Below are 22,948 nucleotides of genomic sequence, written 5' to 3'. Positions count from 1 at the left end.
ATAAACTTGAGCCTTTTATCCAACTGTTTGCACTCTTATTTGTTTATATTCGACAAATGTTTTGCATGCTTTTAATTGAGAAAATATCATTGTTTTGAAAAAACAAATTTTTCATAACCTGTTTTTAAACAAAGTGAACATTCACAACGACGAAAAGATACTTAGAAGATCCTCAGTGCTCTCCCAATGATGGTATGATCTCCAACACGGTAAGACTTTTGTTCATATTCTTGGCATGACTGTACCTTCTTCCTCCGGAGCCTTTTTGTGGTTTATCCTGCTGAGTGGAACGCTTGTTGAGATATTCACTACTCTCCTCTTTAACGGAGTAGCGGCCTTTCCTCCTCAGCCGATGTGATCTCCTTGGTTGGTACGGTATTTGGTGGTTGACCCCCAGAATACCTTTACCTCCTCGGATGGATTCCCCAGTAGATTGGCTTATGTGGCAGATTTTATTTGTGCAATAACTCCGGTCCCCAGCCAGATTGACCGATGATTCATCCCCTGCAGAGTTTTTGTTGCTTCCTGGTATCTCTGATCCCCGGCGGATTGGATACTCTCCGGTGAACCTGGTTTTCTCTCTTGGGATGTAGTACCGGATGTTTGTGTGCTTATTCTTTGAAACTGTTCGTGTTAGAAATGTCTGTCTGTCAGCATTCATCATACATAAATCATGCATGTGTGCATTTAATTTTCAAACAGTCGGATATTCATGTTGCATTCTTTGCCATATATCTGTGTTTGTTATCCTCTGCTAGTTGGTAATACATTCCCCAAGCAAATGTCGGTGTCTGATCCCTCAATGTAGAGTCAGCCCATTAAGCAGAAAGTGTTTATCTTTCCTTCCGCATTCCCCACTGAGTTATATCCTCGTGGACAACGGTTGTTTTCGTTTCCTCCCAACACATATATTGGGATGGGTTTCCCTATTGAGTTATATCCTCACTAGGACGAGTCTTGATTCAGTGTGCCTCTTTGGTTTGATCCTAATTTGGCCTCTTGTGACTGTTTCCTTTGGTTCCTTGTGGTATAAATGAATAATTGCTCAGTAATCAGTAATCGTTCATCTTATCCCCAACGGAGTCTGTGGTTTTCTACCCTTATACCGGTAGTTGTAAACCCTTTTTCCCCTTGCAGAGTTAACCTTCTTGTTCATCCTAATCGATGACGGTTACTCTTCCATGGTTTTCTACCCAGTATCCGGTAGATGTAATCCCCTCCTTGACGGTTATCATTATCCAATATTCGGTGGTGATATTCCCTTGTTCTTTTGGATAATTGCTCTGATTAGGCAGTTTATCCCCAACAAGTCATCTTTCATGTACCGGTTACCGGTAATGTTTGTTGCTCTCCTTGTTTGGACATCATTATATACCTAGTTTCGGTGTCCCGATGCCTTTCTCTTTGTCGGTCGATTTATCCTTTGTTAACCCAGTAACCGGTTGTGGATAATCTTCCATACGAGTATATTATCTATGTTCTGACGGTAATAGATAATATATCTCATGCACTCTTCGGTCGAAGCCTTTTGTTCTTCCCCAGTTGAATAAGATTCGCATCCCTGTTTTGGAATCGAATGTCCATCCCATAATCGAGTTTGCTTTTTGCCCTCTTTTCGGATGATGAGTGTTTTGGGAGTATTCCCTAATTCACGCTTTGGTTGGTCACCTATTATATGCCCAGTAACCGGCATCCCTGGTGTTCCTTCCTTCTTCTCTCTATTATGACTTATGTCCCCTGTGGAGTCAGATTTTCCTGAGTTGAAATATACCTTTTAGGTCTTCCTCAGATGGTTTGGTTGATTGATATCACTCACCCTTATACCGGTCTTAGATACTCATTCTTCCCGAGCATGTTATTCTCTCACCCTTATACCGGTGTTCATATCACACGTCTCTTTGAGCTTATTACCTAGTAACCGATAATACCTCATCCCGTTGCTTCCCCAGGAGTTTCTGTTGGGATCTTCCTCAGTTGAGTCCTTAGTGGGCATCCCCACCTGAGTCCGGATTTTCATCCGAAGTATCCATTGCAGATAATTTTTGGATGTATTGGCATATTCCCCAATACATGCATTTTCGAGTCGGCTCGAGTTCTTCCATTGATTTATTTCATGGATTCTCTCCGTGTATCTCAGCAAGTCTCAAGTCGTGACCTGCTCACGCATTTTCACCCTTTACTCCCCCAGAGTCTCTGTCTCCTTAGTGAGTGTATTACTCCTTTGGGATTTTTAGTTTCCCCGGATTTCTTTTCTTTTGTGGACGCCTATCCCCACAGAGTTTTACCAGTTGCATACATACATCTGCATCATGAGGTCTCTTAGGGACCAAAATTCATCTCTTTGTTATTATTTAAGCCCATTCTACCCCGTCGAGACAAAGACTTTAACCTTCACTTCTTCGGCTAGAATGACCTTAAATAGGGGCATCTGTAAGACCCTAATTTTGTCCCTAAGATCCCTCATGGCATCATAACATTGCATTTGCATTGCCTCAAGGATCACTAGCATCTTGGTTCCCTTTACCCTTGGGATGAGACTTCTTGAGAGTGATTTGAGATCAACAAGCATGCTTGAATTGTATATCATTGCTTTTCTTATTTTGTTCACTAACCAAAAGCACAAAAATATGTCACTAACATCTTTTGTTTGTAGCTTGAGCAATCACAATGTCCAAAGCTTCAAGAAGATCCTTTGTATAGAGATATGGCCAAGAGAAGATGATAGCAAGCATGGTAATGGTTCCCAAAGCTCTCATCCATCAAATATGCCTCCATAGTATCTCAATTCATCATTTTGATCAAAGCAAGTCAAAGGATTTGAGGTTGGTTCCCCAAAGAAACCCTAATTCATCTATGCACCACAATGCCTTGCTCATGAAGCAACCTCAGCCCATGATCAAATGCAATCAAGGGAAGTTCTTTAATTCATAATTTCATCCATATTAGAACTTATTTGAGTGTACTCAATCATCAATTCATCAAGATATGAGTCATGGACTTGAGAAGTTGATCAGTCAATTCATCTGACTATTTTGAAATGCACTGAGACCTAACTTTTTATGTGTTGGTCAAATGGAGATGGTTCCAAAAGAAACAGTGTTGCTAAGGACAATATAAACAACTTTCATGTTCATCAAAAATTGATTTTAAGCTTGGAAGGCCATCTCCCATTCCAATACATTAGATGTCATTTTGACTGAAACCCTAATTTTGGGTCAACTTCCCAAGGACATAACTCATTCATTGTTTATTATTTTGAGGTGGGATCAAATGCATTGGAAAGATTAATATGTCTGCTTCAAATGTTATGTTGAACAAAATTTCAAAATCTCAAAGTAAATACATGTGATAATGCAAGACATTATAGGTCCTTTTGGGCCAAATGCATTAAAAGGCAAAAAACTCCAACTTCAAGTGCCCATAACTATTTCATCCAAAATTCAAATGATGAACAATTTAAGTCCATTTTGATTGTCTTGAAAACATCTACAACTTTGATGTTGGAGATTTTTTCATTTGAAGCTTGCATCATCAAAACAGAAGGGCTTGAACATGGGCCAAATTTGGAAACCTTGCATTGACATTTTTTGCACACCACACTTTAAACTCAAAATTCACTAATTTCCACACTTCAACTGAGTCTTTGTCCAAAATAACATTTGTTCCTTATACAAATACCTTTCCAACCATTACCCACATGCTTATGTTTGAATTTTCTAATTGGAATTTTCGAAGAGGTGAATGTTTAGGTTCAATTGTGGAATTCATGTTGAAATCTTGATGCACAAGCAAATTCAAAGCAAACTACACGTCCATTTCATTCCAGACTGAGTTCAGCTTGCAATTGGCATTGTTTTTGGGCCTTGTGCATGATCATGCAAGCCCATGCAAGGATTGTCCATGTTCATGCACACGGATTGGATTATGATTTCCTTGCCACTCACTCTATAAATAGAGACCTCATTCCATTCAAAAGGGATCCCTGATTCAACCTGTTATGCTGCATAAATCTCTCCATAGCCATTACTAAAGGAATTTCAATTTTCTTCTAAAAAATTCAGATCTGAATTTCAACTTCCTTGGTTGATTTTCAGACCTATAATTCCTCAGCCTTGCTTCCTCTTCATCACTAGATCTCATTGCAAGCTTTGGTTGTGAAGATCGTGCTCTCCATACCTGCATTTCAAAGGTGGATATCAGAACTTTTTCTCTTCGAAACTCTTTGATCCTTGCTTATTTCTTGAGTTCCTTGGTTTGGCTGAAGTCCTCTCAATAGAGACATTTGATTTGTGCTTTCAATTTTGTAAAAACATGAAGTTCATGATGAACACCATCATACTTCCATCTCTGATTTCTCCATTTATAGAAATCTAGAGTGTAAGTGAATGGTATAGGAGTGATGTACATCACTTCCTCTTTCGATTGATGCCTGGATCGCATGTTTTGGCGCACATTTGCTCTTCTGCAAATTTGAGCTCTCACCGGAGCTAGCCGGAGAAGACGGTGGCGCTGGCCACCGTCCCAACTCCAGATCCAATCGTGGCCGTCCGTTTCTATTTCCAGATCTAATTCTGGCTGTCCAAACTTATGACTTATTTAAATACCACGTGTGGTTGCATTGACTGTGGAACACGTTGGACGCGCGCCTCTGGATGCTTGGATCTGCCAGCTCAATTAATGAGCTCGGATCCAAGGGCTCTCGTTTTTTGCCATTTCTAATTTCTGATTTCTATTTTCTTTATTTCTTTTAATTCCAATTATTTTCAAAAATCAATATCTCTCTCATTTTTAATCCAAAAATTATGGGACTAATTGCATTAGTCTCCAAATAAATTCTAGTTTTCATTTCTGATTTTTAATAATTTTTATTTTGTCATTTGATATTTTTTGTGAATTTTCTCTTTTCCGGTTGTTTTTAATTCATTTTAAATAGTTTTTGATGTTCAAAAAATACAAAAATATTTTGCTAACCTATTTGAATGATGATGGATCCATAAAAAATATTCTCATCAATTTTTAAATTGATTTGAGATTTATTTGAGATTTTAGTTCAATTAGGTTATTTTTATTCATTTTTAATTGATTAAAAATAGTTTCTGACTTTTAAAAATGCTGAGATTTTTTGTCAAACTTTGTTTGACCTTGTTGAACTTGGGATAAATTGCTTGGACCTTTCAAGGTTGATTTGAAGTGATTTTGAAGTTTGACATTTCTTTTATTTTTAATTCAAGTTTATTTTAATATTAAAAATGCCAAAAATATTTTGCTTATTGTTTGATTTCCAATCTTCATCTCATTTCTGATTTCTTATTGTTTGACTTTGACTTTCAATGTCATTTGGTCAATACATATGGATTGGTACATCTTATTTCATTTAATGCATTTTGATCTTTCCATTTCCTTATCCTTTCTTCATCCATTCTCCATCTCCTTCTTCTTCTTCTTCTTTCTTTTTTTGATCAATGAGTGGAAGGTTGATAAGTTAGCATTGATTAGGAAGACTTAATATTCCTTGATTCAAATCTAATTCATCTTGATCAATTGATCAAGTGAATAACTTTGCATTAAGGATAGGTTATTTCCTAAATCATGCAAAAGGCTTAAACCAATACAAGATCAATTCTCTTTTTTCTTTTTGGCATGGCAAGTTGTTGGAACTTGATTCACTAATCAAGGCTTATAACTTATGTTGTTGCCTACATTATTATTGACCGGCCTCAGATAGTTGTGACTTCTACATAAGTCCAATTACGATTGCTTAACACAGCGCTAAATTTGCCTTATGGCACACTAACTACTAACACTAACCATTAACAATTAACATTTACTTTTTGCCCTTTACTTTTATGCAATTTACTATTCTTGCACATATTATCCATTTGCTTTTCTCTTTGCTCACTTGAGCACATGTTTATGTTAATTCCATTTGCCTTTTTCTCACTTGAGCACATAATTGTGTATATAATTTTGTGCTTATGTTTTTGTTTTGATTGTTGTGGACCAAATGCAAAGAAATGGACTTAGTTTCTAGGATTTTCCCTATGAAAAGAATAGAGAATTGGACTTAGATTCTAGGACTTTCCTTATGCAAAATTGGAGTAAATGAACCTTAATGATGAAGATGGATTAGAAGGACCAAATCTCTAAACTCACTCTTGTCCATTGTTGTTTTACTTCATGGAACTTTTGATGTGTTTGCTTTTGTGCTAGGGAATTCTATTTGGGATTAATTGGAGAAACCATTGCCATGTTCATCCAAAGTGAAAGATACAAGACACATTGAGGATCTCTTAGGAGACTTGTTTGATTGCTTATGCTTTTTGTGATTGCCTATTCCAAAGGATGGGAGCTACTTGGATCATCAATATGATCTCAAGAGAGGGACTCCATTGTGGTTTTGTTTCTTTATCCCTCACCTTCTTGTATGCTTAGGATCTTATCCCTTCTTCTTCTTCTCTCCACTTTAACTCAAGTCAAAACTTTTTGTGCAAACATTTAACTATTGTTTTCAAACATTAGAAACCTAAGCCTTATGCTTTTGATTTTCAAACTTTCCTTTCATAACACTTATTTTGAATTGAACCTTTAAATCAACTTTGACAACTTTTGTATATACTTCTAATTGATAAATATAACCCATTCAAATTTCTTTTTGTGGTTCCAATGGCCACTTGCTTAATCAAAATCTTTCATAACCTTTAGCTATTAGGTTTGAGTTATCCTTATGGTAGATGTAATACTCACCTATATCCTTAGTGATGGACAATGAGTCTTCCATGCTTATTATAGGGTTAACCCCTCACTAGAATGTTGAAGTTATCCTCACATGGTGGATTTGTGGTTTTAGGTTGAGTTTTCTCCCTTAGATAACAAAAGACCTTAAGGATTTTTGACCAATCAATTCACCAACTCATTTTGAGATTTTTACCCCGAACTACGAGGTTTTGATCCTAATCTTTTTATAAGATGGTACGTAGGCAATGGGTTTATCCATCCAAACACAAAATGTAAATAACTTGTATATTCTCTTCTCATCTCTTTAATCATGTTTGCACAAACAAATTTCCACAAAACAACAACCTTTACAACAAGTGTGAAAAGGGCTCCCTAGGAGTACCTAGGATGTTTTGGGTGCCTAACACCTTCCCATTACATAACCAACCCCCTTACCCAGATCTCTGTTTTCTTTTACTAGTTTTTGTTAAAGCTATTAGGATTTTGTTCGCTTTCTAACCATTCCTTTGGATAAATAGAAGTGCGGTGGCGACTCGACTTGTATGATTTACCTTGGATTTAGTCAATATCTCTAATGGTAACGAATACCCCGCTACACCAGCCTCGAAACAACAATCAAACCAGCACGAGCTATGATAGGAAGAGGGTCAATTTCGATCCTATTCCGATGACCTATGCGAGCTTTATCCTTCATTAATTGAAAGGAAGTTGATTACTCCACGTGACCCACCTGATATACCTACCAACCCTCAGTGGTGGTATAAGCCAGAGCTTCATTGTGTTTATCATTCCGGCGCTCCCGGACATGATGTGGAGAACTGTTACCCTCTCAAGACCAAGGTTCAAGACCTTGTTAGAAGTGGTATCTTGTTTTTCGAGGACTTAGGTCCTAACATCAAGAAAAACCCATTGCCCGAGCATGGGAAATCTGCTGTTAATATGGTTCAGCGTTGCCCTGGCAAATACAAGGTCCGATATGTCAGCCATATCCGACAATCTCTGGTCGAGATGCATAGACTGTTATGTGGATACAGTCACTACGAGCATGACCATGACAGTTGCCGTGTTTGCACTGTCAATGAGAGAGGATGTCGTCGAGTCAGAAAATACATCCAAGAAATGCTGGATCAGGGTGTAATTGAGATACTTCAGAATCGTGATGAGGACGAAGTGAATGTGATATCACCTATATTCAGAATACCTGACCCTGTTGTTGTCAGATATGATGGCAGCAAGCAGAAGGCTTCTCCCTCTCTGATTATTAAGCCAGCTGGGCCTGTTCCGTACTCTTTCGACAAAGTTGTTCCCTATCGTTATAATGCGGTTGCATTGGAAGATGGGAAGGAGCAGCCACACTAATTCCATCTAATTTAAATTCTTGCTTATCACATTTAAAAAAGGTCATAGAAGAATCACAAAGTATACCATGTATCTTCCGAGACACAGTAAGAAACAAAATGAAATGTCTAGAAATATTCAAGTAAAATAATAGCCACTCTGCAATGCATGAAAAATAAATTGAACACAAGATCGGTACACAATATACATGTTTTCATTCTATATAGTGTCATTATGTAGCCTCATGAATAAACCATTTATGTACCTCCCACTCTAACATAGAACATCATAGCTCGAATAACCTTAACAATTAATCCTAACAAAACATTACGGTAAAGAAAAACCACTCACTTTAGAAACAAGAAATACCATATTTTTTGCCACTGGCCTCCATGTAATTTGTGCAATAACATTGATAATTCTGAATTCACCATGTTTGCTAAGTCCGTTATTGCACAAATTACATGGAGGTCAGTGGCAAAAAATATAGTATTTCTTGTTTCTAAAGTGAGTGGTTTTTCTTTACCGTAATGTTTTGTTAGGATTAATTGTTAAGGTTATTCGAGCTATGATGTTCTATGTTAGAGTGGGATGTACATAAATGGTTTATTCATGAGGCTACACAATGACACTATATAGAATGAAAACATGTATATTGTGTACCGATCTTGTGTTCAATTTGTTTTTCATGCATTGCAGAGTGGCTATTAGTTTATATAATGACACTACATTTTGTTTCTTACTGTGTCTCGGAAGATACATGGTATACTTTGTGATTCTTCTATGACCTTTTTTAAATGTGATAAGCAAGAATTTAAATTATATGGAATTAGTGTGGCTGCTAAATATTTGACAGAGGCATCTGAGGTGGCGGTTAAATATTTGGCATGGTGATTGCAATTGCCATGTGTTAGTATTAGTTGCAGGGTTAATTTGTTTAAACTGAAGTCAGTTTGTTTTCTTCCTGCAACCAATACTAACACATAATATGGTTTAATGTTAGTTTTATTGTGAAACTCTTAGACAGTGGAAATTAGAATTTGGAAGTCTAAAAGTTTAGTTTAGAATGACAAAACTAAATATAGGTTTCCCGTTTTCAAGTTCATGGAACACTAGTAAATAACCCATTACCTTAATTTTTTTTAGAGTATAACTTAATTTGTTTACATTAAACTCTACAAGTTTTTTTTGCAGGTTATCATAAACGAGGGTATCTTATCTATACTTGGATATCACCACCCACATTGAAATGTTTTAAATAGCTTCGTAGATGAGGCCGATCAAGCATCAGTTTAAAGATATTGTGTTTATTATACTTATTATTATTCTTCCTACGATAAACTAGAGAGAAATCCATTCATTGTTTAACATTTCATAAAATTATTTCACTCTTAATATATATATATATATATATATATATATATATATATATATATATATATATATATATATATATATATATATATATATATATATATATATATATATATATATATATATATATATATATATATATATATATATATATATATATATATATATATATATATATATATATATATATATATATATAAGTATATCATAAATAATATAATAAGAAAATGAATGGTATATCGACAATGTAAATTAGCTTTACATTTTCAATTAATAATGATCATTTAACCCACCATCTATCTCGTTTGCTCCTTGATGTTACGACCTTTCTTAACCTCCATGTCTGTCATGTCTATAGATTGAAAGGAATAATTTTATTTTTATAATCTTTGATTTCTTTAACATATCAATTGGTGTGGAATTAGATCTTAATTCATATTGATCAATTCGCAAGACCTAACTACTTAAAGTGTGAGTTTCTTCTTCCTCCTCCATTTGACCATTTCAACTCCTCTTTTTTTTTAATAATATTAATGTTATGTTTGGTCGCTCAAGGAATGATAGTTGACGAATTGAGTTTTTGCAGTAAGAAACACCTTTTAGCATTTTCTCTTTATTGAAGTAACAATTCTCTTTCAATTTCATTATGCATTATTATGCCTTTTATATTTACCCTATTTTATTAGTTTTTGGCATAAACTCAAGGAAATTAATTTTCCTACGTGTGTAGAAAGTATTGGTTGAATGCTGAAGTTAACAATTCCATGGAGCTACGCCATTTGTGTGCTACCATTCTTGAATAAATACAAGTTTGCCCGTCAAATTCTATCGTTTGCTGTTTCTCTCTGATTTTCTTTGTTATGCAAAATGTTATTTATTTGTTAATAATGAAATTTTGAACTCAAAAAAGAATTTTTCAACATATTGAGAAACACAATTTTTGCTTTGACATGTGGAAATATTAAAAGGAAATCTTTCGTCTTTCCCCGCAAGTCTCAAGTTGCAAGACTCCCCTTGGATGATCAATATCTATCTCCAGAGAGCACAAATTTATCATTCTCTGGAAGGATTATTGGGCCAGTTGTAATTGTTCAGTTTGATTGATCCTTCTTTGATGCATTTACTCACTCCGTCGGTTGAGTTATTGGTGTTGAGGATTCAGTACCTCCATAAAGCTTTCCCTAATTTCCAATCTGTATATTGTCAGCATTTACATTTCATGATCATTCATACATCATGCATATAAGCAAAATCCAAATCATGCATAGCCCGAAGTGCTTCGCGCTCATTTGCATAATCTCAGGTCTCGTTGTTGATTGTATCCCTTGACCTCTAAGACCAGTTGTTTCTGGCATCGTCTGTTAAGTCTGGTTGTCACCAGTGTCTTTGACCAAATCCAGTTGTAACTGGTATCCTTTAAGGTCTGGTTGCAACCAACATTTATTTTAAACCCAATTGTCGTTGGCATCATTGTCAGTCTGTTTATAAATACATTTGTGATTGATATTTGAAGTTTGGTTGTCGCCAATATCTTTTCAAGTCCAGTTGTTGCTGGCAAACTCCGTTGTAGCCGGTAATTGTTTACTAATGATTTTCATAAAGTCCAATTGTTGTTGGCACGTACAGAGAGTTTGAATACCTTGTCTTTCCTGATGGTTCCGTGAAAGTCATGTATGACTCACCATCTTGAGGAGTTCCCAGAAGCTTGGAGGTTCTGTTTGATTTCTCTGTAAAGAATCATTGTAGCCTTTTGCGTGGATGGTCTACTTATAAGAAGACTTCTGTTTATCTTTGTTTTGCATAAATTCCCTGTTAGGAATCTCCAAAATCTGTGATGGATGAATTTCTTGTGAGAAATCTCCAGAACTATCAGATGTATTCTAAAGTGTCAGGTCATGTATGAACCTATTGATGAAACTTGCTTTGTATGTTTTCCAATATTCTCAGGTCATGTATGAACCTATTGGTAAAACTCCCTTTGATTTTTCCCAAGTGATGTCAGGTCATGTATGAACCTGTTAACTGAAATTCTTTGAATAGTCAAGTGTTGTCAGGTCATGTATGAACCTGTTGTTGAAAACTCTTTGAATAGTCAAGTGTTGTCAGGTCATGTATGAACCTGTTATTGAAAATTCTTTGGATGTTCCAGCATTGTCAGGTCATGTATGAACCCGTTGTTGTTGAGCTTTTATTCCAATATTCCCAGGTCATGTCTGAACCTATTTTTGAAGAATCTTTCCAATGTTGTCAAGTCATGTATGAACTTGTTCTGGAAATTTTCTCAAAATGTTCAAGTTTGTTATCAGGTCATGTATGAACCTGTTGATATAATCTTTTTGAATTTTTCTGAGTTTGTTAGGTCATGTCCGAACCTACTGTCAGAACTTCTTAATATTCTCAAACATTGTTAGGTCATGTATGAACCCGTTGCTGTTGAGGCTTTATTCCAATATTATCAGGTCATGTATGAACCTGTGGCCGAACCTTTTATTCCAGTGTCGACAAGTCATGTATGAACTTGTTGTGGAAATTTTCTCAAAGTATTCAAGTTTGTCATCAGGTCATGTATGAACCTGTTGATATACTCTTTTTGAATTTTTATGAGTTTGTTAGGTCATGTCTGAACCTACTGTCAGAAATTCTTGATATTCCCCAACATTGTCAGGTCATGTATGAACCTGTTGTTGAGCCTTCATTCCAGTATTACCAGGTCATGTATGAACCTGTTTTTGAAGAATCTTTCTCTATGTTTATTTCAGTGTTGTCAGGTCATGTATGAACTTGTTGATACACTCTTTTTGAATTTTCCTGTTTGTTGTCAAGTCATGTTTGAACTTGCTGTCAGAACCGTTCTTGGTATTCCCCAGCATTGTCAGGTCATGTATGAACCTGCTGTTGAGCTTTTATTCCTGTATTACCAGGTCATGTCTGAACCTATTTTGAAGAATCTTTTTCTTTGATTATTCCAGTATTGTCAGGTCATGTATGAAACTGTTGCTGAACCTTTTGTTCCAATGTTGTCAAGTCATGTATGAACTTGTTGTGGAAATTTTCTCAAAAATGTTCGGGTTTAGTAAGTCATGTGTGAACTTACTGCCGAAATCTCTTGTATTCTAAATGTCGTTCATCGAATTTCACTTTGAGTACTCTCTAGTGTTTGCCTGTTTCTCCAGCAAGATTGTTTTCCCCAGTGAGTTGGTTTTTACCATTTGTCTGTTTCCCTGTGGACCATCAGTATTCCCCACAGATCGGTGTGTCCAGTAGCATCTCCTGTTAAGGAGTCACTGTGTCCCTAATAGATAAATTCAAAAAAATAAAGAGTCATGCATCCATGCATATCATATCATAACATTTGCATTTTTCAAGATCAAAATCTGGGTCTCCATAGTATTTAACCATCCCCCACTGCGATCCGATGAAAATTGTTGTTTCATTTTCCTCTGGTGGAGGATGTTTAAATAGGGGCAACTGTCATACCCCAATTTTGGCCCTGAAAATTTTTCCCCATCAATCACTCGTTTGCATTCTTTCTTCATTCACCTTCATATCCTTCATTCATGTTCATGTTTACTATTTCATATTTTTTTACATTTTTCACTTTCCAAATTTACATTCATATTTTCTTCATTCGCATTGAAAAAAGTTCCATTCAATATTCAAGAATTTCCACATATTCATTCATATTTCAATTACGTCATTCATCCATCTACATGGCATGTGGATAAGGTATCTCATCACCAGAACACCGTTGAAGAAAAACACAATGAGTAAAGCAATGAAAACTTCTCTTCTTCTATCCTTTCTCATTATTTTCTCACACTTTGTGATTGAAATCCACGAAAAAACAAACAAGTTGGAACTCTTGACAGTCTTCACAAAGCAAAATACATAGGAAATTCAGAAATTGATAAGAGTGAATTTGAAGTACAAGAAATTGTGTAAGACATTGATGCCGTTGCTGATACTCAAAAGGGTTTCAAAGAGAATGATAGAATCAAAAAGCTTCCTGGTCAACCCTTTATGAAATTCTCTTAATTTGAAGGATCCTGAAATATTTAATACAGGGTGCAATATACTTAAACGTGTGTCCAACAGTGCACTTTGGCTCCTGAAATCTCCTACAGCAGGCGAAATGAGACTGAGGGCATATGCTGCTGCACAAGGGGTGCACCGCCACCTAGAATGGTTATAGTGCAGCAATGCAGTCGTGATAAGGGTGTATTAGAAGTTCCATGCAACTACGCATCTCTGTCTAAAAAGTCTCAAACTTCGAAGAATGTAACTGGCTTTTGTACTGCCGTTTTCATTGAAATTTTGGGGACTGTTGTGACCGTTGATGATGATATTGTCAAGAGAATACTTCCTTTTGTGGTCTCGGGTCTTCAGTCAGGTGTTAAGGGGCTTTCAGATCACAAGGCCATTTCATTGATGACAGTTGACTTACTTGGGAATAAAGCTGCATTGGCTTCTAAACTTTTGAATATTTTGATACGTTCTGTTGCCGAGGTTGCTCGGGAGGAGGCTAATGAGTTGATAGATCTTCATTGGTTTCGGTTGTCCCTTATTGCCTTAATCAATCTTGTCCGGTCCCAAAATGTTCAAATACTTCCAATAAAGGCCTTGGAGATTTTAAAGGAACTAAGGGATTTGCCAGGGGTTTTATTAGAATTGTCCAAGGAGTTCAACATTGAAAAGTTTCTTGTTGTTTTATTGGACTCCCTAATTGACTGCAGTTCTAAAGATGAATACTGCCAGCAGGCTTTACTGTCCTTGATAGAAAAGGTCCCCATAAATGATTCTGTTCATCATGTGGTCACCAAAATCCTATCAACTTGTGTGAAACTATCGCAAAAGTTGATGACTCGATTTCTTTGATGTCAGCAGAATCGTCAGGAAATCGGCCGGATGATAGCATGATAAAGGATCTGTTTGTATTTTTTGCTTCCTCAAAGTTCAAACATGTATTCCGTGAACACCTCCATTTCTTAGCTGCACAGTGCAGTGTATCACCCGCCCGCCTATTATCTAAGTTTTTCATAAATGAAGGTGTTCCTGCTGCAGTTCAGGTTGAATGTCTTCAGTGCTATGCATTTCTATGTAGTTTGTCGCAAGATAAATGTCAAACTGAACTTTTGGCCGAATTTCCTTCTATTCTCGTTCCATTGGCTGGTGATGATCAGACTGTAAGGGTTGCAAACTGATTGGAAAATACACAATCATCAAACCAAAGCTACCCTGCATAATTGAAGAAAATGAAAACGTGGATGAGATTGCGGGTACATTCCAACAAGGCATTGGTCCAGAAGGAATGAATGAGTCCTTAATTTAAGTAGTGATTCCAATACCGTTAACCATGCTACAGATGCCATAGAATGATTGAGTCCCATTGCAAGTTCAGTTGCCACAGTTTGATGATGTTGTTAGGAAGCTTGGTGTGAGAGCACGGTTTTGACTACGACCAAAAGCCATTATGCATAAAACCGCCGAACCTGCAGAAACAGAACAAGTTAAAGGAAAATACCAAAAGTTCTTGCCGGTAGTAGAAGGAACAGGGATCGTATCATTGGAGAGAGGCAAACTTTGCTTGAACTTGTTGATTATATTTCAGCTGTGAATTCAAAGTTCAGTGAAGCGACAATGCAGGAGATCACTAAGATGGCAGCGGCAAAATTGTTTCGAACTCTACCGTGTTCGAATCATGATGGTAAGCTTGCGGAAGCATATGAACCTGAAGAAGAGGAACCTGCATTGGAACCGGCATGGAGCTATCTTGTATATTGGTGATTATAAAGAGGAGGCTGTTGTTAGCTTAGGGAATCTTAAAAATCTTGGTTTCAGAGAGCTCTAACATGCAACGGATAGTTTCAGCTCCAAGAATATACTCGGTGCTGGAGGTTTTGGCAAAACTTATTGACGGGGGAAGAAACAAGGCTGCTACAGAGTTTTCAATCTCTCTTCTTAAAACCCTGGTCATTGACGAACCAAAAGTTGTTTCAGGACTTCACAATCTTATCGATGCTTCGACAAAGCTTACTACAAAGCCTGGATACCCCGAATCATTGTAACAACTTATTGAGATGACCAAGAATCCTGTTGCTTTATCTGCTGGTAATGCTGGAAAGGAAGATAAATTGAGGCTATCTAGAGACAATAAGGGTCCTAGTCTGCTAGTTGGAAACCAGGATGCCATGGATGCCGCCATTGTTGGAACTCTAACTAATCCAAAAGAGGCAAGGGCTGGAGTAAGAGAGGTTCATTTCTTACCATTTAATCCCGTGGATAAGAAAACTGCCTTGACTTACATTGATAGCAATGGAAATTGGCACCGTGCAAGCAAAGGTGTTCCAGAGCAGATCATGAACCTGTGTAACCTTAGGGAAGATGCAAAGCGGAACATCCATGCTATTATTGACAAGTTTGCAGAGCGAGGTCTTCGTTCTCTTGCTGTTTCTAGACAAGAGGTTCCTGAGAAAACTAAAGAAAACGCTGGTGGTCCTTGGCAGTTTGTTGGTTTGTTGTCACTGTTTGACCCACCTAGGCATGACAGTGATGAAACTATTCGGAGAGCTCTTTATCTTGGTGTCAATGTTAAGATGATTACTGGTGAACAACTTTCCATAGCAAAGGAGACTGGGAGGAGACTTGGGATGAGAACTAGTATGTACTCATCTGCTACCTTGCTTGGACAAGACAAGGATGCGAGTATTGTTGCACTTCCAGTTGAAGAGCTGATTGAGAAGACAGATGGATTTGCTGGGGTATTTCCAGAGCACAAATATGAAGGCCGATATTGGAATCGTTGTTGCCGATGCTACGGATGCCGCAAGAGGTGCTTCTGATATTGTCCTCACAGAACTTGGATTGAGTGTTATCATTAGTGCAGTTTTAACCAGTAGGGCTATTTTCCAAATGATGAAAAACTACACGATCTATGCAGCTTTATCTCCTGTAAAATCATCTGATATTTCCTTGAGTGGATTACAGTTTAAACTAATGGCTGCAGATACGAGTGATTTGGAATTTGCAACCTTGCTAGAGTTGAACAGCTCTGATATAAGTTTAAATTCAACTGCATTTGTTCCACTTCGTGCTAGGTTTTTTTTTAGATGCCATGGTTGATTGTAAGATGTCGGAGTCTATTTATACAAAGGAGGATAAGGAAGGCCATCTAGCTGTTCACAATGAAAAGTTAGCTATTGTGTCTGCTCTTTTGAATGCACAAGAGTCTCAAATTAGAATTACCAAAAACCTTCGTGTTTGTGGAGATTGTCACATTGCTGCAAAGTTAATCTCCAAAATAGTTGAACGTGAAATTGTTGTTAGAGACACTAATAGATTCCACCATTTTAAGGATGGTGTTTGCTCTTGTTGAGATGCTTCGGTATTTAATGGTTGCAGTTCCAGATACTTTTGTTGCTTTGAATTGCTTTCCTTCACCATCCACCGTAGTCTCACCTACAATGAATAATGACAGCTTTGTCCAATGGAAGGTCCATATCAAATGCGAAAAAACTTGAATGCTGTAGACTTAAAACTGACACCATACAAAATATTCTTGATAGACAGTTCGAATTGGAGATACCAGGGTCGTTGAAAGGAAAAGTTGACCACGGTCCTAATGCATCCAATTCAAAACCTTATTTTCCACTGTTGAATGATGGTGCCAAATAGAATAGTTCCGATAGTGAGTTGTTTGAACCTTTCTTTGAAGATATGTTGGATAGTGTTAAAGATGCAGTTTCTGAGAAGAACTAGTGGAATGAAGACAAAGCTAGTAGCATGAATGCAAGTCTGCATTCTACACTTGAGCATGGTGCTAAGTCTAGTACAAGGTCAGTTCCAATAGGAGAAAACACACAAGGAAGATCTGATATGGGATCTCCAAGACAATCTTCTTCTGTGGAAATTGATGATCTTAAGATCGCCGCTAATAGTTTGCAGCCGCATCAGTATCAGCAGTAGTGGATGTCCATGCGGTATCCTGCTACTGCTATGGCTATGATGCAGCAGCAGACGATGATGTATCCACAGCATTACATGTTGTGTGCTCATCCTCATCATTATCAGGCGCCGCCTCATTAACATTAACCGTCGGCCGGTTGTAGCACAAAATCACTCCAAGCCATCGGTTTAAATTGTTGCCAAGTGTTTGAGCTGCTAAGGCTGCTAAGGTTGTCGGCAAAGTGCTTCCTGCATTGAATGGAAAATTGACCGGTATGTCATTCATTGTCTCAACTGTGGATGTCTGAGCTGACGGCCTTACAGTGAGGCTCGAAAAGACCAACCTCAATCCACGTCGAAGCTGTTGCAATACAAATACCCAAAATCAGTTAATTCTAAAACAAACTTTTCAGCTAAGTAAGTTACAGTGGTGAAAGTTTTTCTCACCAACAATAGAGTTTTCAAAATGAAGAGAATTGAGAAGGGGACCACAAGTTGGATATGGACAAAATTCAAAACCTCTCCACTGCACAGCAGACCTCCACTACTCTGAGGAAACACAGCAACACAGCAGAGAGGAGATGAGTCATATATAAGAGAGGCCACTGTTCATTTTGGGGAGAGAGCTGAAAAACCCTAATTTTGGAGAGGATTGGCGGCTACCATTCAGAAAAGAAAAGAAGAGAATTGAAGGCAACGTTTACCTACATTCGTCGGTCGAGCTCGCCGCAACCGGTTAGCTTCCTTTCCGAACTTTATTTCTATGTTTTGATTCTGCTTTGCATCTTTCTGAGGTAACCATGGTTGTTGTTCCAATTTGATTTCATTTAGCAATACTGTTGCCTGTTTGTGATAATATCTTGCCGTAAACCTTTGATGTTCAAAATGGAAAGAAATCTCTGTGCGTTAAGATGAGCTTGCTTGAATTCTGCTACTGTTTTAAACTTTGTGTTTTATTTAAAAGGCTTGGTCCGTTTGTTATATTATGTATTAGTGTTTGAAACTATATAACAAGGATGTTTATCTGGTTGAGTTGGTAAAGAGGTGCTTTGGTAAACTCTAGGTTCCGGGTTCAATCCCTGGTTTTCAGCATTTCTCATTTTTAACATACTTTCTATTTTTTACTAGTTTTTATTATTATTACCATTTTTTTATTATTATTTTAAACCTTTTATTTTATTTTATTTTTATTTTTTCTCCTTTTTTTAAACACTCGTTGATTTTAATGTTAAACATCGATTTTTAATTTATGGATTTGACAATTCTCTTGTTATTTATCCACAATTATTTTTATCGATACATTGATAGTATTTCGCCGCGTTTCGATTAATCGCATATGACATTTCAATTATTGTCAACATGCGCAAACCGACTTTGAGCACATTATTTAGGTTTTGTGTGTCCCTCAATTTTTATCCGTGCAAATCCCGATTTTACCTTTTTTCGATTTAATTTTTAAGTGTGTTGTAAATATAACTTGTTGTGTTATTTTCTTCACATGGCTTACTCTTGGGCCTTCTTACAATGAGACAGTTCTCTTGCACTTACACTCATACATTGTATTATTTGTTACTTGGGCCCGATTTAATTATTCCAATACTTTGAATCCCCATTTGACAAAATGTACCCCACTCCCCCGATGTGTAATAATTTTACTGTTTGATTTCTTTATTGCTTGGTTGTTTAGTTAGCTACTAACACAAGAATAAAATCAACAATTTCCAAAGATCAAAAATAAGACTCGATCCAACGTCGAGTATTTTCTCAATAAACAAATCAATCCATTTCTTTTTCCCATTCTATTCCATTTCTCTCAAACTTTCATCAAACGCTTGATCCAACGTCAAGCCATTTTCATAATAAAAACTCAAAAAATATTAATTCATATTTAAGACCTTTTCAATAAAGATGGAAGTGGAACGTGGTGTATACCGCGCACTCCTGAGACTAGGATTCGAGATGTATATCTCGCCAATCCTAGCTCTCGCCATCATCCAAATTTATCCACTTTGTTTTCTCTCAAACACTCATTCAAATTTCTCTTAAACGTCCATCAACACTTGATCTAGCGTCAAGTCATTTTCACAATAAAACTCAAGATACCTAATTCTTATTTAACACTTTTTCAATAAAGGTGAAAATGGAACATGGTGTATACCGTGCACTCCTGAGATTAAGATTCGAGACGTATGTCTCGCCTATCTTAGCTCTCGCCATCATTTAAAATTGTCAATGCGGTTCCTTCAAACCCTTTCTCAATCAAATTCAAAACACCTAATCTTTATTAAACACTTTTTTTCAAATAAGATGGAAATGGAACGTGGTGTATACCGCGCACTCCTGAGACTAGGATTCGAGATGTATATCTCGCTCATCCAAGTTCTCGCCATTACTCAAAACACATCAAACCAATCAATTTCTTTTTCTCACCGCCGTGTGATTAACCCTTCAAACATTTTCTCAAATGAAAGGTACTTTGTTTCAAAACAATGCAAGGCAATGTTTTTCCACCTGTTTTGGGTAGTCCAACAATGTTTTCGTCGATTTGACACAAAGTAGCTTTCGCTAAAATCGACCAACAAACAAATATTTTTCTACCCAGAACTACGTAAGCCTTAACTTCTCTATTGAGATACGTAGGAGCAGGATTTGTAAATCTTGTCAGGCCCACTAATAAAAAAACTTAGCTTTAGTCCTTCGTCAAAAATCCAAAAACATTCTCTTCTCATCCTTTCTTTCTTTCTCACCTAATAATTCAAAAAGCCTAACATTTCAATTAACACTAACGCACACAACTAACCTAATGGTTCCCGTTGAGTACAACGGACGTGAGGGGTGCTAATACCTTCCCCTTGCGTAATCGACTCCCGAACCCTGATTTGGTTGCGACGACCAATAATCATTGTCATTTTGTCTTGGGTTTTATCGATATTTCCCCTTTCCTTTTTAGGAATAAAAAAAGTTCGGTGGCGACTCTGTTCAGTCCATCATTGCGAGCGTGCGATTGCACTTCGCTTAAAAGTCGTATCCCACATTTTTTTCAATGAGGTACGACAATAAGCAAGAATTTAAATTAGATGGAATTAGTGTGGCTGCTAAATATTTGACAGAGGCATCTGAGGTGGCAGTTAAATATTTGGCATGGTGATTGCAATTGCCATGTGTTAGTATTAGTTGCAGGGTTAATTTGTTTAAACTGAAGTCAGTTTGTTTTCTTCCTGCAACCAATACTAACACATAATATGGTTTAATGTTAGTTTTATTGTGAAACTCTTAGACAGTGGAAATTAGAATTTGGAAGTCTAAAAGTTTAGTTTAGAATGACAAAACTAGATATAGGTTTCCCGTTTTCAAGTTCATGGAACACTAGTAAATAACCCATTACCTTAATTTTTTTTAGAGTATAACTTAATTTGTTTACATTAAACTCTACAAGTTTTTTTTACAGGTTATCATAAACGAGGGTATCTTATCTATACTTGGATATCACCACCTACATCGAAATGTTTTAAGTAGCTTCGTAGATGAGGCCGATCAAGCATCAGTTTAAAGATATTGTGTTTATTATACTTATTATTATTCTTCCTACGATAAACTAGAGAGAAATCCATTCATTGTTTAACATTTCATAAAATTATTTAATATATATATATATATATATATATATATATATATATATATATATATATATATATATATATATATATATATATATATATATATATATATATATATATATATATATATATATATATATATATATATATATATATATATATATATAATATAATAAGAAAATGAATGGTATATCGACAATGTAAATTAGCTTTACATTTTCAATTAATAATGATCATTTAACCCAACATCTATCTCGTTTGCTCCTTGATGTTATCACCTTTCTTAACCTCCATGTCTGTCATGTCTATAGATTGAAAGGAATAATTTTATTTTTATAATCTTTGATTTCTTTAACATATCAATTGGTGTGGAATTAGATCTTAATTCATATTGATCAATTCGCAAGACCTAACTACTTAAAGTGTGAGTTTCTTCTTCCTCCTCCATTTGACCATTTCAACTCCTTTTTTTTAAATAATATTAATGTTATGTTTGGTCGCTCAAGGAATGATAGTTGACGAATTGAGTTTTTGCAGTAAGAAATACCTTTTAGCATTTTCTGTTTGTTGAAGTAACAATTCTCTTTCAATTTCATTATGCATTATTATGCCTTTTATATTTACCCTATTTTATTAGTTTTTGGCATAAACTCAAGGAAATTAATTTTCCTACGTGTGTAGAAAGTATTGGTCGAATGCTGAAGTTAACAATATTCAACGTGTGTAGCAAGTATGAGTTATATGTGTAGGTCACATTCTTTATATTATAGCTTGCAAAGTGTTATTAGGTTACATCACCATTTGAGAAATTAAGTGTAGTTTTTGTAGACTTTAGCATCCTTTTGAGTAGCTGTTTGGTGTTAATCCTGCATGCGTCTCAATACATGGCATGTGTGAGCTTTATGTTTGAATTATAGACAAAATCATTTTACAGAAAAGAGAAGAAAAGTTTAGAGGAATATGACCAATACTTCTAGGTGCTCAATTCCTTAGAATCTTATTTCAGTATTTTGTCTATCATTGTCCTGGATTCTATGAAGTTGATTAGAAAAGAAGTGAAATATATTAGCATTCTACTTATCTATTGTTAGTTAAAATAATTTCACTGTTATCAAGAAGTGGAATGGTTTATATATGATCCATGTGATATTGTCCTTTGTTATATTCTATTAACAATATTTAATATTATTGTGCTATTTAAATTTTTGTTAAGTATAATGAAATGCCTAATGCATTAAAAAAATTTATTAGGACGAATTATTTTTACTAGTATTTTAATTTTCTCTTGTTTATTGTGGATTTGCCTTCATTGTTTGGCATGTGATTTTTTTCTTGAGGATATTTATTTTTATTTTTCATTGTTCTTTGTCCCACACATCAATATTTATCACGTGATTAATATTATTGTTAGACTTTTTCAACAAAAAATCATGGCGTGGTTGAACCTTTCAATTTTACAACAAGTAGCATCCACCATGGGAAAATACACTACTACAAAATATACCTTTCTTAACACCATATTACCAAGGCCGTTTAAGCAACCGTTGTAATAACTTATCTTAACGCACCTGCAATTTTTTATATTTTATTAAAAGACATTTCTTCACGGTTCATAATAACAATTGTGGTTATAGATGAAAGGTTACATGCTTCAAATCCCAGCACAAACCATTTTTTATCGCTACAAAAAGAGTTTGTCCATATCGTCTTATAAATATATTAAAATTAAAATATCTATCACCCCGGTTAGTACCAGGAACCATTGTGGATAGTACTGACAGTTTATCACGGTTTTTCTTGCCAACGATGGTGATAAGTTTTACATATATATAAGCAAAGTTATCAAACTTCAGTCCTCTCACTCAAATTACAAAACCCTAATCTCTCTCTCTCTCTCTCTTCCACATCCTGCGAAATCGTCTCTCTTCTTCTTCCATACAACT

General features: G+C 36.0%; 1 long non-coding RNA gene and 1 pseudogene across 1 annotated transcript; one reads left to right on the top strand and one right to left on the bottom strand.

Moving 5' to 3' along the window:
* Positions 1–13,215: 13,215 nt before the first annotated feature.
* LOC127085426 (uncharacterized) lies at positions 13,216–15,348 on the bottom strand. Its single transcript, XR_007789134.1, has 3 exons — positions 15,297–15,348; positions 14,793–15,190; positions 13,216–14,682 (listed from the first exon to the last, which is right to left on the bottom strand). It is a non-coding gene; the product is annotated as an uncharacterized LOC127085426 (long non-coding RNA).
* A 176-nt stretch (positions 15,349–15,524) lies between these two features.
* LOC127081331 (plasma membrane ATPase-like) lies at positions 15,525–16,566 on the top strand (annotated as a pseudogene).
* Positions 16,567–22,948: the final 6,382 nt, after the last annotated feature.

Source organism: Lathyrus oleraceus, chromosome 5, assembly GCF_024323335.1.
Source record: "Lathyrus oleraceus cultivar Zhongwan6 chromosome 5, CAAS_Psat_ZW6_1.0, whole genome shotgun sequence".
In the NCBI taxonomy this organism is placed as follows: domain Eukaryota; kingdom Viridiplantae; phylum Streptophyta; class Magnoliopsida; order Fabales; family Fabaceae; genus Lathyrus; species Lathyrus oleraceus.
The sequence above is the reverse complement of the archived record's forward strand: the minus strand, read 5'-3'. Positions and strand labels throughout refer to the sequence as shown.